Source organism: Myotis nattereri (assembly GCF_964212035.1).
Source record: "Myotis nattereri genome assembly, chromosome: X".
NCBI lineage: Eukaryota > Metazoa > Chordata > Mammalia > Chiroptera > Vespertilionidae > Myotis > Myotis nattereri.
The window spans coordinates 136,659,656-136,673,768 of NC_138078.1; the positions used below are offsets into that span (position 1 = coordinate 136,659,656).

Below are 14,113 nucleotides of genomic sequence, written 5' to 3' on the forward strand. Positions count from 1 at the left end.
TTCATAGTTAAAGTGATTAATTACCCGCCTGGCACTTAGTTAAGAGGTTTTATTCCCTCCCTAACTTCAGGGGAAAATCCCTACCTGGGGAAACAACCTTTCTCAGAGACCTTGGTTAAAACACATAGTGCCAAGAAGGTGAGCAAACATATTAAGAACAGTATGCCATATATGCCAGGTTCCTTGAAACAGCAAGGATGGACTGGCTCCCGGCACCTGACTGGTGCTTCCCCTTCATGGGAGAAACTCTAGGTTTCCAGCTAATCCCACTGGACTGCATATGATGATCTCTGCCCAGCCGAGGGCAGGGAAATATTCTGGATCACATTCAGAGTAGTAGCTTTGGGACAAGGAAACACAATCATCACTTTCCCTGAAATCCGAATGGTGTCTCCCCATTACAGGAGACCCAGATGTCTAGACTCCTGACTCACCCTAACAGCCTTTCAGAAACAGACTTTTGAGTGATGTAGATTGATAGCTGGCTGGCATTTGAAGGCAGTCAGAGGAGGAGCTTGTGGATCCTGGGGAATTTTCCTGACCTATTACTGGGCCCTGTGCTGCTAACAAGCCTGCCTTAGAGAGCAGCTTTGCCCCTTCCTCATGCAGCCAAGTCCTGTGGGGAAAGACACAAACTGTGGATTAATTGAAGTTTCAAACAGGTTGATGAGAGGCAAAGGAGGACAGTTTCTAACAGTGGTTAGCAGCTAAATACCTCCTGGCAAGTCCAGAAGTACAGACAAAACAGTCAGCTTCAGTAATCAGAAGAGCAGGATCCAAAGGGAGCTCCCAAGAGGCACTAAACTCTACTTAGAGACAAATGCTGCCTTACTACCCCCTCTATTTCCTTATCTTTCTTCCTTATTGAGTTATTATTTAAGTCTCTCCTTTTTCTCCCATAGACCTAATTTTGCCCTTCCCTTTTCTTATCCATTTTTTTCTTTCTCCTGCGTTCTCTTCATTTTCCTTTTAATATTTTTGACTACGTGCTTTCTCCTCTACTTTCCTTTTTGTAATTATTTTCTTCCTCTTTTGTTTTTATTTATTGCTTAAAGTATTACAAAGGGTATTACATATGTGTCCAATTTATCCCCCCGCCCTAGACAGTCCCCTAGCCTCCCCTATCCCCCAGTGTCTTATGTCCATTGGTTATGCTTATATGCATGCATACAAGTCCTTTAGTTGATCTCTTACCCCCTTACCTCCTGCCCCCCAACCCTCCCAGGCCTTCCTACTGCAGTTTGACAATCTGTTTGAGGCAGCTCTGCCTCTGTATCTATTATTGTTCAAAAGTTTATAATGGTCTCTATTATCCATGAATGAGTGAGATCATGTGGTATTTTTCCTTCATTGACTGGCTTATTTCACTTAGCATAATGCTCTCCAGTTCCATCCATGACGTTGCAAATGGCAAGAGTTCCATCCTTTTTACAGCAGCATAGTATTCCATCGTGTAGATGTACCACGGTTTTCTAATCCATTCATCTACTGATGGGCACTTAGGCTGTTTCCAGATCTTAGCTATGGTGAATTGTGCTGCTATGAACATAGGGGTGCATATATCCTTTCTGATTGGTGTTTCTGTTTTCTTGGGATATATTCTTAGAAGTGGGATCACAGGGTCAAATGGGAGTTCCATTTTCAGTTTCTTGAGGAAATTCCATACTGTCTTCCACAGTGGCTGCACCAGTCTGCATTCCCACCAGCAGTGCATGAGTGTTCCTTTTTCTCCACATCCTCCCCAGCACTTGTCGTTTGTTGATTTGTTGATGATAGCCAGTCTGACAGGTGTGAGATGGTACCTCATTGTTGTTTTGATTTGCATCTCTGGGATGATTAGTGACTTTGAGCATGTTTTCATATGTCTCTTGGCTTTCTGAATGTCCTCTTTTGAAAGGTGTCTATTTAGGTCCTTTGCCCATTTTTTGATTGGATTGTTTATCTTCCTTTTGTTAAGTTGTATGAGTTCCCTATGAATTTTGGAGATTCGGCCCTTATCAGATATGACATTGGCAAATATATTTTCCCACACAGTGGGTTTTCTCATTGTTTTGTTGATGGTTTCTTTTGCTGTGCAGAAGCTTTTTATTTTGATGTAGTCCCATTTGTTCATTTTCTCTTTAGTTTCAAGTGCCCTAGGAGCTGTATCAGTGAAGAAATTGCTTCGGCATATGTCTGAGATTTTGTTGCCTTTGGATTCTTCTAGAATTTTTATGGTTTCCTGTCGTACATTTAAGTCCTTTATCCATTTTGAGTTTATTTTTGTGTATGGTGTAAGTTGGTGGTCTAGTTTCATTTTCTTGCATATATCTGTCCAATTTTCCCAACACCATTTATTGAAGACAATATCTTGGCTCCATTATATGTTCTTGCCTCCTTTGTGAAATATTAATTGAGTATATTGGTTCGGGCCGATTTCTGGGCTCTCTATTCTATTCCATTGATCTATATGCCTATTCTTGTGCAGTTTTGAGAACAGTGGCTTTGTAATACAACTTGATATCTGGAATTGAGATCCCACCTACTTTGGTCTTTTTCAGGATTGCTGCAGCTATTCGGGGTCTTTTTTATTCCAGATGAGTTTTTGGAGAGTTCGTTCTAGATCTGTGAAGTATGCCGTTGGTATTTTAATGGGAAGTGCGTTGAATTTACAGAGTGCTTTGGGTAGGATGGACATTTTAATGATGTTGATTCTACCAATCCATGAACACGGTATGTTCTTATATCTGTTTATGTCTTCCTCTATATCTTTTTTCAACGTCCTGAAGTTTTCTGAGTAGAGGTCTTTTACCTCTTTAGTTAAGTTTATTCCTAGGTAGCCTAATGTTTTTGGTGTGATGGTAAACGGGGTTGTTTTTATAATCTCTCTTTCTGAAAGTTCACTATTGGTGTATAGAAATGCCTCGGATTTCTTGGGGTTAATTTTTTATCCTGCTACATTGCCAAATTCATGTATTAAGTCTAGTAGCTTTTTGATGGAGTCTCTAGGGTTTTGTATATATAATATCATGTCGTCTGCAAATAAGGACAGTTTTACTTCCTCTTTTCCAATTTGGATGCCTTTTATTTCTTCTTCTTGCCTAATTGCAATGGCTAACACTTCCAGTACTCTGTTGAACAGGAGTGCTGAGAGGGGGCATCCCTGTCTTGTTCCTGTTCTTAGGGGAAATGGTGTTAGTTTTTGTCCATTGAGTATGATGTTGGCTGTGGGCCTGTCATATGTGGCTTTTATTATGTTGAGGTATGATCCTTCTACTCCCACCTTGCTGAGAGCTTTTATCAAAAATGGATGTTGAATTTTGTCAAATGCTTTTTCTGCATCAATTGATATGACCATGTGGGTTTTTTTTCTTTCAATTTGTTTATGTGATGTATCACGTTTATTGATTTGCGGATATTGTACCATCCTTGCATCCCTGGGATAAATCCTACTTGGTCATGGTGTATGATGTTTCTGATGTACTGCTGGATCCGATTTGCTAAGATTTTGTTGAGGATTTTGGCATCTATGTTCATGAGGAATATTGGCCTGTAATTCTCTTTCATTGTGTTGTCTTTACCTGGTTTTGGTATTAGGGTGATGCTGGCTTCATAGAATGAGCTTGAAAGTGTTCCTTCCTCTTGCATTTTTTGTAGTAGTCTGAGGAGGATAGGTTTTAGTTCTTCCTTGAATGTTTGGTAAAACTCCCCTGTGAAGCCGTCTGGTCCTGGGCTTTTGTTTGCTGGAAGCTTTTTGATGACTGCTTAAATTTCTTCCGTTCTTATTGGCCTATTGAGATTTTTAGATTCTTCCTGACTGAGTTTTGGAATGTTGTATTTTTCTAGGAATTTGTCCATTTCCTCCATGTTGTCTAGTTTGTTGGAGTAGAGCTGTCCATAGTATTTTTAACAATCATATGTATTTCTGTGGGATCTGTTGTTATTTCGCCTCTATCGTTTCTGATTTTGTTTATTTGGGTCCTCTTCTTTGCTTCTTGGTGAGTCTGGCTAGAGGTTTGTCAATCTTGTTTATCCTTTCAAAGAACCAGCTCTTGGTTTCATTGACTTTCTGTACTGTTTTTTTGGTCTCTATGTCATTTATTTCTGCTCTAATCTTTATTATCTCCTTCCTTCTGCTCACTCTGGCGTTTTCTTGTTGCTCTCTTTCTAATTCTTTGAGTTGTAGCGTTAGATGATTTACTACCATTTTTTCTTCTTTTTTTAGATAGGCCTGTAGAGCTATAAACTTCCCTCTCAGGACGGCTTTCATTGTGTCCCATAGGTTTTGGATTGTTGTGTTTTCATTTTCATTAGTTTCCAGGATGTTTTGAATTTCTTCTTTGATTTCATTGGTAATCCAATCAATATTTAATAGCATGCTATTCAGCTTCCAGGTGTTTGAGTATTTTGGGTTGTTTTTATTGTAGTTTATTTCTAATATTATACCATCGTGGTCTGCGAAGAAGCTTTTTATGATTTCAATCTTCTTGAATTTGGGGATACTTTGCTTGTGGCCCAATATATGGTCTATTTTTGAATATGTCTTATGAGCATTTGAGTAGAATGTATATTCCGTGGCATTGGGGTGAAGTGTTCTGAAGATGTCTATTAAGTCCATCTGATTTAGTGAGTCATTTAGGATTGCTGTATCTTTGCTGATTGTTTGTCTAGAGGACTTATCCAGTGCTGTCAGTGGTGTATTAAAGTCCCCTACTATGATTGTATTGTTGTCGATCTCTCCTTTGATATCTTCCAGGAGTTTTTTTATGAATTTGGGTGCTCCTGCATTGGGTGCATATATGATTACCAGGGCTATATCTTCTTGTTTTATTGATCCCTTTAGTATTATGAAGTGGCCTTCCTTATCTCTTGTTATGGCTTTCACTTTGAGGTCTATTTTGTCCAATATAAGTATTGCTACCCCAACTTTCTTTTCCTTTCCATTTTCCTGAAAGATATTTTTCCATCCTTTCACTTTCAGTCTTTGTGAGTCCCTTCTAATGAGGTGGGTTTCTTGTAGACAGCAGATGTATGGGTCATGTTTTTTTATCCATTCAGCCACTCGATGTCTTTTGGTTGGAGCATTTATTCCATTTACGTTTAAAGTTATTATTGAAAGGTACTTGTTTGTAGCCATTTCTTTTTGTGTGTGGCTGTTTTCTTTCTGAGCTTTTTATTTCTTCTTTTTATACCAGTCCCTTTAGCATTCCTTGCATTGCTGGCTTGGTGGTGATAAACTCCCTTAGCCTTTTTTTGTCTGTGAAGCTTCTTATTTCCCCTTCAAGTTTGAATGATAGCCTTGCTGGATAGAGTATTCTTGGATTCAGTCCTTTGCTTTGCATCACTTTGTAAATTTCCGTCCATTCTTTTCTGGCCTGATGTGTTTCTGTTGGGAAATAATTTGACAATCTAATGGGAGATCCCTTGTATGTAACTTTCCGTCTCTCTCTTGCAGCCTGTAAGATTCTCTCTTTGTCCTGAACATTTTCCATGGTAATTATGATGTGTCTTGGTGTGGGTCTTTTCGGGTTCACCTTGTTTGTGACTCTCTGGGCTTGTGTGACTTTTTTCTTCCCCACCTCAGGGAAGTTTTCTGATATTATTTCTTCTAATAGGTTTTCTAATCCTTGTTCATCCTTCTGTTGTTCTGGTACCCCTATTGTTCGTATGTTGTTTCGTTTCATGTTGTCCCAAAGCTCCCTTAGGCTCGCCTCCTGTCTTTTAATTTTTTTTCTCCAATTGCAGTACATTTTGGGTGTGTTTTGCTTCCTTGTCTTCTAATTCACTAATTCGGTCCTCCGCTTCTCCTAGTCTACTGTTGATACTTTCAATGGAGTTTTTAATTGCAGCTATATCACTCTTCATTTCTTCTTGGGTCTTACATAAGTTGTTGATTTTTTCATCTGTTTCTTCTAGCTTCTTCCATATTTTATTGATTTTTTCATCTGTTTCTTCTTGCTTCTTGTAGAGGTTGTCAATTTTTTCCTCCATCCGGTTTATGCACTCTATGACCCTTATTCTGAATTCTTTTTCTGTCATGTTGCATGCCTCTGTATTACTTAGCTGTTTTTCTGGAGAGTCCTCCTTCTCTTTCTTTGGGGGTTTCTTTGTCTACCCATGTTTGATCTTAACGACATATCTAGACGTTGAGTCATTCAGTTGTTGCTCCCTTGGTGGCAGTGACTCCTTGGTCTGTGGTTGTTCCTCGGGCGGTTGCGGTAGCAGCTGCTCTTCAGTTGGCAGCAGCTCCTCTGGTGGGTGCTGTTAACAGCTGTGGTGGCTCTTGTGGCTGGTGAGGGGAGGCTTCACTTACAGCTGCAGTTCCTCAGACAGAAGGTGTGGTGCTCAGGAAGCTGCTGTTGCTTGGTTCTGCTGTGTTGACTTAAAGGCACAAAATACAACACAACAAGGCACAACGTACCAGGCAGTATACACAAATATATTCACAATATTAATAACCCCAAATAAGGTGACCACCCGAATTAAGAGAATTAGGGGATAAGGAGGAAGGAAGGGAAAAAGATAAAAGAGAGAAAAGAAAAGAAAAGTAGGGACCAAAAAAAGGAGTGCAAAAATGAAATTGGGAAAAAGGAGGGGGGAAAATAAAAGCGAGAAAAGAAAAGAGAAAAAAAAACGAGCGCAAAGAGAGAATGAAGTGGAAGAGGGGAAAAGACTTTTTATATGAGAAGAATACTCCTATAGAACAGCCACTAATCCCAACAAATTCCAGAAACAGCTCCCCGGAGATGAATGCAAACTAGAAACAACCAATAATATAATTATGAAAATAGAATGGAGAACACTAATCCCAAAATAAAATAAAGATGAAATAAAATGGCACTTTAAAAAAATGGTAAAATGGTAGCAGTAATAATACTGGTTAATAACAAGAAGGTAGTAATTAAAAGGGTAAAATCAGGTGATGGAAAAAGAAGAAAAAAAAAGAAAAAAAGAAGAAGGAAAAAAAATGGTTTCTTAGTTAAAAGTTGAAAAAAGAAAAAAAAATTGCTGTAGTGAAGGTCCTTCAGTTCTTCTATTCTTCAGTGTGGCTCGCCTTAGACCTACCAGGTATTCAGGAGAGTGTTGGGTTTCCCTGCGATACACTGTTCCTCTGTGTTGTAAACCATAGTCCTTATTTTAAAGCAGGCCGCATTTGTTTCCCAGACTGCCTTATTTTGTGTTTAGCAAAGAGTCAGTTTGTGGGTCAGCCTCTCGGTGGCAGTGTTCTGGGGTTGGCCTCTGAGGCTATACGGCCTCTCTGTCCAGTGGAAGTTCACTGCCCAGAGCTGGCTGCGGAATAGTTAGTTACCGGCGCTGTGTTGTTGCTGGGATTGAACTCTTCCTCTTTTATTTTATTAAATTTCCTTCCCCTTTTCTTCTTATATTCTTACTTTCATCTCTTCCCTTCCATATTCCCTTTTCTTCCCTTTTTTTATCCTCATGTTTTCTTTTCTTCTATTATTGTATATTTTCATACCTAATACTCTTTTTTCTTTTGTGGTTGCTCTTGTTGTTGTAGGGGTCTTGTGTTTGCTTTTGTTTTGTTACCTGTTTTGTTTTGTAGTATTTTGTTTTATTCTGCGAGCACCTACACAACAGCTTGCATGATGAGGTCAGGGTTGAGCCTCACAAGCTGCCAGCCTAAGAGGAGATTCCTCTCATGAATAGGACTATGACATTCAAGACCCAATTACAATAGAGAGCCCATGGAACATAGACAAGGATCATTCATAGAGTACCTAGCTCAAGAGATCTAAAAGACTGCCCCACTGGGTCCCACAAAGCGCTTACTACATAAGGCAAACACAGCAATACTGAGAGGCATAACAAAATGCTCTAATACATAGAAACAAATACAAAGGGATGCCAAAAAACAGGAGACAAAGAAATAACCCCCAAATGAAAGAAAAGTAGGAAAGTCCAGAAAGAGAGCTAGCTGAAATGGAGGCAAGCAAGTTATCAGACATAGAATTCGAAGTAATAGTTATAAAGCTGCTCAAGGATCTTCATGGAAATTTCAAGAAACTTAGTGGGAACCACAGCAACATGAAATAAGAAATAGAAATCATAAATAATAATCAGTTGGAAATGAAGAATAACATATATGACATTAAGAATACACTGAGCTTGACCATCATGGCTCAGAGGTTGAGTGTCAACCTATGTACCAGGAGGTCACTGTTTGATTACTAGTCAGGGCAATTGCCAAGGTTGTGGGCTCAATCCCCAGTAGAGGGCATGCAGGAGGAAGCGATCAATGATTCTTGTCACTATTGATGTTTCTATCTCTTTCCCTCTCTCCATTACTCTCTGAAATCAATAAAAATATATTTCAAAAAATGAATACACTGGAAGTAATCAAAATTAGATTAAATGAGGTAGAAGATTGAATCAGTGACTTGGAAGACAAGGTAGAGAAAACATCCAATTAAAGTAGCATAAAGAAAAAACAATTTAATATATTTTATTGATTTTTTTATAGAAACATCGATGAGAGAGAAACATCAATCAGCTGCCTCCTGCACACACCCTACTGGGGATGTGCCCGCAAGCAAGGTACATGCCCTTGACCAGAATCAAACCTGGGACCCTTGAGTCCGCAGGCAGATGCTCTATCCACTGAGCCAAACCGGTTAGGGCAAGAAAAAACAATTTAAAGCAGGACAGTTTAAGGGAAATTTGGGACATGAAACATAATGACTTCCACATCATGGGAGTACTAGAAGGAGAAGAAACTGAGCAAGGAGTAAGGAACCTGTTTAAAGAAATAATGATAGAAAACTCCCCTAACCTTGCAAATTAAAAAGTCACACAAGTTCAGGAAGCACAGAGTGTTCCAATAAAGTTAAACCCAAAGAGACCCATTCCAAGGCACATCACAATCAAAATGATAAACATTAAAGACAAAGAAGGAATCTTAAAGGCAGCAAGAGAGAGACAGAAAGTTACCTACAAGGGAATACCCATTAGAATGTCAGCTGATTTCTCAATAGAAACACTTTAGGGTGGAAGGGATTGGCATGAAGAATTTAAAGTAATGAAAAACAAGGACCTGAGCCCAAGTCTACTCTATCTAGCAAGGCTGTGATTTAAAATTGAAGGGGGAAATAGTATCCTAGCCAAAAAATGGCTAAAGGAATACATTATCACCAAAACTTTATATGGAAGCAAAAAAGAGGCTAAATAGCTACAACAATCTTGAGATAAAAGAACCAAGTTGAAGGGATCACAATAACAGATATCAAGTTATACTACAAAGCCACTGAATCAAAACAGCCTGATAATGGCATAAAAACAGGTATATAGATGAATGAAACAGAACAGAGAACCCAGAAATCAACCCAAACGATTATGCTCAATGAGTATTTGACATTGGGGCAACGGCATACAATGAACTAAAGACATTCTCTTCAATAAATGGTGCTGGGAAAATTGGGCAGGTACAGGCAAAAAAAAAACAAAACTGGAGGTAGGCCACCAACTTAACCATACACAAAAATAAACTGAAAATGGATAAAAGATATAAATGTAAGTCATGAAACCGTAAAAACTCTAGAAGAAAACGCAGGTAGCAAAATATCAGACATGTCATGTAGCAGAATTTTCCCAAATACATAACCAAGGGCAAGATACATAAAGGAAAGATTAAACAAATAAACAAATGGGGCCCCATCAAATTAAAATATTCTACACAGCAAAGGACACTTCTCCAAAGAGGACATACGAATGGCCAAAGATATATGAAAAAAATGCTCAATGTCACTAATCATTGGAGAGATGCAAATTAAAAAAACAATGAGGTAACACCTCACATCCTGTCAGAATGACCACCGTGAATAAATTAAACAACAAGTGCTGGTGAGGATGTGGAGAAAAAGGAATCCTTAAACAATGTTGGTAGGAATACAGACTGGTACAACCAGTATGGAAAACAGTGTGGACATTCCTCAAAAAATTAAAAATGGAACAGCCATTTGACCCAGTGACCCCACTTCTAGAAATATATCCTAAGAAGCCTGAACCACCAATCAGAAAGATTTTATGCACTCCTGTGTTCATAGCAGCGTTATTTTTTAAAATTTTGTTTTATTGCTTAAAGTATTTCGAAGAGTATTACATATATCTCCTTTTTTCCCCCTTGACCTTCCCCCAGCCTCCCCTACCCCCCAGTGTCTTGTGACCATTGGTTATGCTTATATGCATGCATAAAAGTCCTTCGGTTGATCTCTTACAACCACCACCACCATCCCCTCTCAACCCTCCCCAGCCTTCCCAATGTAGTTTGACAGTCTGTTTGATGCTGTTCTGCCTCTGTATCTATTTTTGTTCATCAGTTTATAATGGTCTTTATTATCCATAAATGAGTGTGATCATGTGGTATTTTTCTTTCATCGACTGGCTTATTTCACTTAGCATAATGCTCTCCAGGTCCATCCATGCTGTTACAAATGGTAAGAATTCCTTTTTTTACAGCAGTATAGTATTTCATTCTGTAGATGTTCCACAGTTTTCTAATCCATTCACCTGCTTAGGCATAGCAGCATTGTTCACAATAGTTAAGTTCTGGGAAAAGCCAAAGTGCCCATCAGTAGAAAAGTGGATAAAAAAAAAATAGTGGTAAATTTACACAACAGAATACAAGGTAGTGGTCAAAAAGAAGGAAATCTTACCTTTTCAGACAGCATAGATGGATCTGGAGTCTATTATGCTCAGTGAAATGAGGCAGTCAGCGAAAGGCAAATACAATATGATTTCACTTATATGTGGAAACTAATGAACAACATAAAGTGATGAACAAAATAGAAACATAGGCATGAAGACATGGAACAATCTGAGAGCTGTCATAGTTGAGGGAGGAAGTGAAGGGATTAGCCAACAAAATCCATGGACAAAGAGAACCATATGGTGATGGCCAGATGGAAGGGGGAGGGGTATGGATGCTGGGTGGAATGGAGCAAAGGAAGGGAAATAAGGGATCTCTGTATTAGTGTCAACAATAAAACTAAGAAATTTAAGAAGTAAATTGCTATTCACAGTTATATCTTCATAGAAATTAAATAAAGGGCTGTTACTCTCAGACAGGGTGGAGGATGAGCAAGGGACTTCAGTAGGGAGTAAGTAGCTTCTATGTCAGGATGAGGACAGGAGATTCTGTGACCTTCAGAGGAGGCAGCACTGATGAGCAGGTCAGCAGACCATAATCCAGGGATGGACAGGAGAGCACCCAAGGGAAGGCTGTCGTCATGGGGGGAAATGCTGGGACTACACAGAAATGCTGGCACCAGGAAGAGTCAGATCTCAACAAACCTCAGACAGCTCCCAAATTATGCTTGATTCTCAATGTTACCTTCCTTCCTTAGGCCTGCTCTTACTGCCTGTGCCTCAGAGTCCTACTACTTGTCATCTGAAAGAGTTCATTCATTGTAGTGAGAAATGAATTATGGGGTAGAAGGTGGGCCATGGACTGGGGGGGTGGGGTGGTGGAAATACTATGGACTCTAGATGAATTTGGCAAGGGATGGAGTCTCTATCCTGCCACTTACTAGTCATGTGATCCTGGGAAAATATCAGGCCCTATGAGCATCAGGTTCTTCATGTGTGAAGTGATTCTATTAATTCCTGTCTTGCAAGACTGCAGGAATGTGTGGATTGTCTGTAAAGCATCTCATACAGTGCCTGGTGGCAATTGGAATGTGATGAATGGCAATTATTTCAAACAAGAGGCTGGCTGCACAGAATTCGTGCATGGCAGAGGGGGGGGGGGGTTCCCTCAGCCCAGTCTGCGCCCTCTCTCAATCCGGGACCCCTCCAGTAGGGTCCCTAGGCCTGGCCGGTGACCAGGGCCTATCGGGCTTTCCTTCCCCAGGCTGCTGGCAGCTGGCCCAGCCCCTGCTTCTGCCACTGCTTGCCATCTGTGTGGCGCTGCCCCCCCCTCCCCACACCACCAATCACCTCCCTCTTCTGGCAACAGGCATGGGGTGCAATCGCTTGGCTGGCCTGGGCCTCCTTCTGCAGGATGATCGTGGGGCGATGTCAGGGACCCCCCAACTAATTGAATCACACCCACCTTGGCTGGCCTGGTGCCAGTGCATGTCACAGTATGATCATCTGGAAGGTCATCAGGATGGTCGTTCTGCTGTTCAGTTGTTCGCTTGATTTGTATATTACGCTTTTATTATTATAGATATCATTTTTATCCCAGATACTTCCACTTTCTCTGTTGGCACTGGGATTACTTGTTATCAAGGTCATGTTAGAGAATATGCAGCTCAGTAGGGCATAGAACACACAATCGGCCAAACAGGATGTTCCACAGATAAAACTCAGCAAATTTTTCCAATTCATGGATGTATGCTCAAATTCATGTGTGTGGAGCCTTCCCAGCTGGACACAACACAAAGCTTCTAGAAAGAGAGTCTAGGAACAACTCTTTCCCTCCGTCCAAGCTGCTCTTTTATCCAAACAAATGTTTTCATTCATTTCACCCCCACCCAAAATCTATCCCTTGATAATGATTGGCCAGATCACACTCAAGATTATTATCATTCAAACCTAATTATGCTGTGGGTTGTGGCTCTCCCAAGCTATCATGTTACTCATGGTCTCGTATCTGTATTTCTGTAGAAATCTGTGCAGATGATGGGTATAACACACCTAGTGCTCTTGCTGTCCAATGACACTGAGACTGCGTGCAGGAAACCACCCTTCTAACCAGGTGGAGATTTCCCTCTGTGCCAGGAGCTGGTCCATGCTTGCTGTTTCAAGGGACCTGGCATATATGGCATACTGTTCTTAATATGTTTGCTCACCTTCTTGGCACTATGTGTTTTAACCAAGGTCTCTGAGAAAGGTTTCCCCAGGTAGGGATTTTCCCCTGAAGTTAGCGAGGGAATAAAACCTCTTAACTAAGTGCCAGCTGGGTAATTAATCACTTTAACTATGAACAATCATGCTTAAGCTACATAATCTTTACTCCCTGGAATGGAGATAAGAAACGCCCTAACCTTTGAAACAGAGATTGATAGGATTGGAATCAACTGGTATAAATACAGATGTAAGAAGACAGAAGGAAGAGAGACAGAAATTGGCACAGAACCTACACAGAACGTTCTCTAGAGACAGAAGAACTTCGCTGGAGAGAACATGGCAAAAGATCCTGGACAGAAACTGGCCTCAGAACCTAGAGACAGAACCTAGTGAGAGAACATGGCAAAAGATCCTGGACTGAACCTGACTACAGAAATTGGCAAGAGAACCTGACTAGAACCTGGTGACTGAACCTGGCTGGAGAACCTGGACAGAACCTGGCTGGAGAACCTAGCGAGGGAACATGGCTACAGAACCTGGCTGGAGAACCTGGAGAACCTGGCTGGAGAACCTAGCAAGAGACCATGGACACAGAACCTGGCTGGAGATCCTAAACAGAAGTTCGCTGGAGATCCAGACCAGAACTTGGCTGGAGATCCTGGCTAGGCTGCTGATCAACTGAACGCTGTCTCCGTGTCATTCCTTCTTCGCCGACTCTGTCCACACCTTTGGGGACCCCTGGGCCCGATGGGGTTGGACCCCAGCACCTCTGGTTTATTCATGATTCAAAAGGAACTTGTTAGGACAATTTTCCATTTCAGACTTTTCTCTCACACCCAAGACAGACAATGTGCCACTGCCACCCACAGCTTCCTTACAATCAACCCCCGCAGAGGGAATCACAGATTCCTAAAGCTCCAAATACCCTGGCTTAGGCCATGCACATTTGACTGCTGTCTCCTGGAGGCTAACAGAAGGGGCTCTGTTACTTGTTCTGTAGGATTTAGGGGACACCTCACCACCTTCCTTATGTGACTTGGGCTACTACACTATCATCCTGTGGGTGGGTGTGCCCTGCTTATGTTGGTGTCCCCACTACTAACACAGGGCCTTCCAGAAGACATAGGCTCTGTGAATGTCCAAGGATTAAATGAACCATGGAGGAGAGGTTGTCTTTATTCAGATGAAATCCATCCACTTCCTTGACTGAAGCAAGCAAATACAAGGATCCTTATATAGTTTACTTCAGAGAAAGACAGAGGAGAAGGGATAAGAAGCAAGAATTAACAACCTTTTGCTTTTATTTTTCTATTTCTTGACTCCATCA

At 40.8% G+C, this 14,113-nt stretch overlaps 1 protein-coding gene across 2 annotated transcripts in view; it reads left to right on the plus strand.

Moving 5' to 3' along the window:
* LOC308536165 (melanoma-associated antigen 10-like) overlaps window positions 1–14,113 on the plus strand; it is a 57,878-nt gene that overhangs the window by 21,613 nt on the left and 22,152 nt on the right. The gene's annotated exons all lie outside the window — the stretch shown is intronic.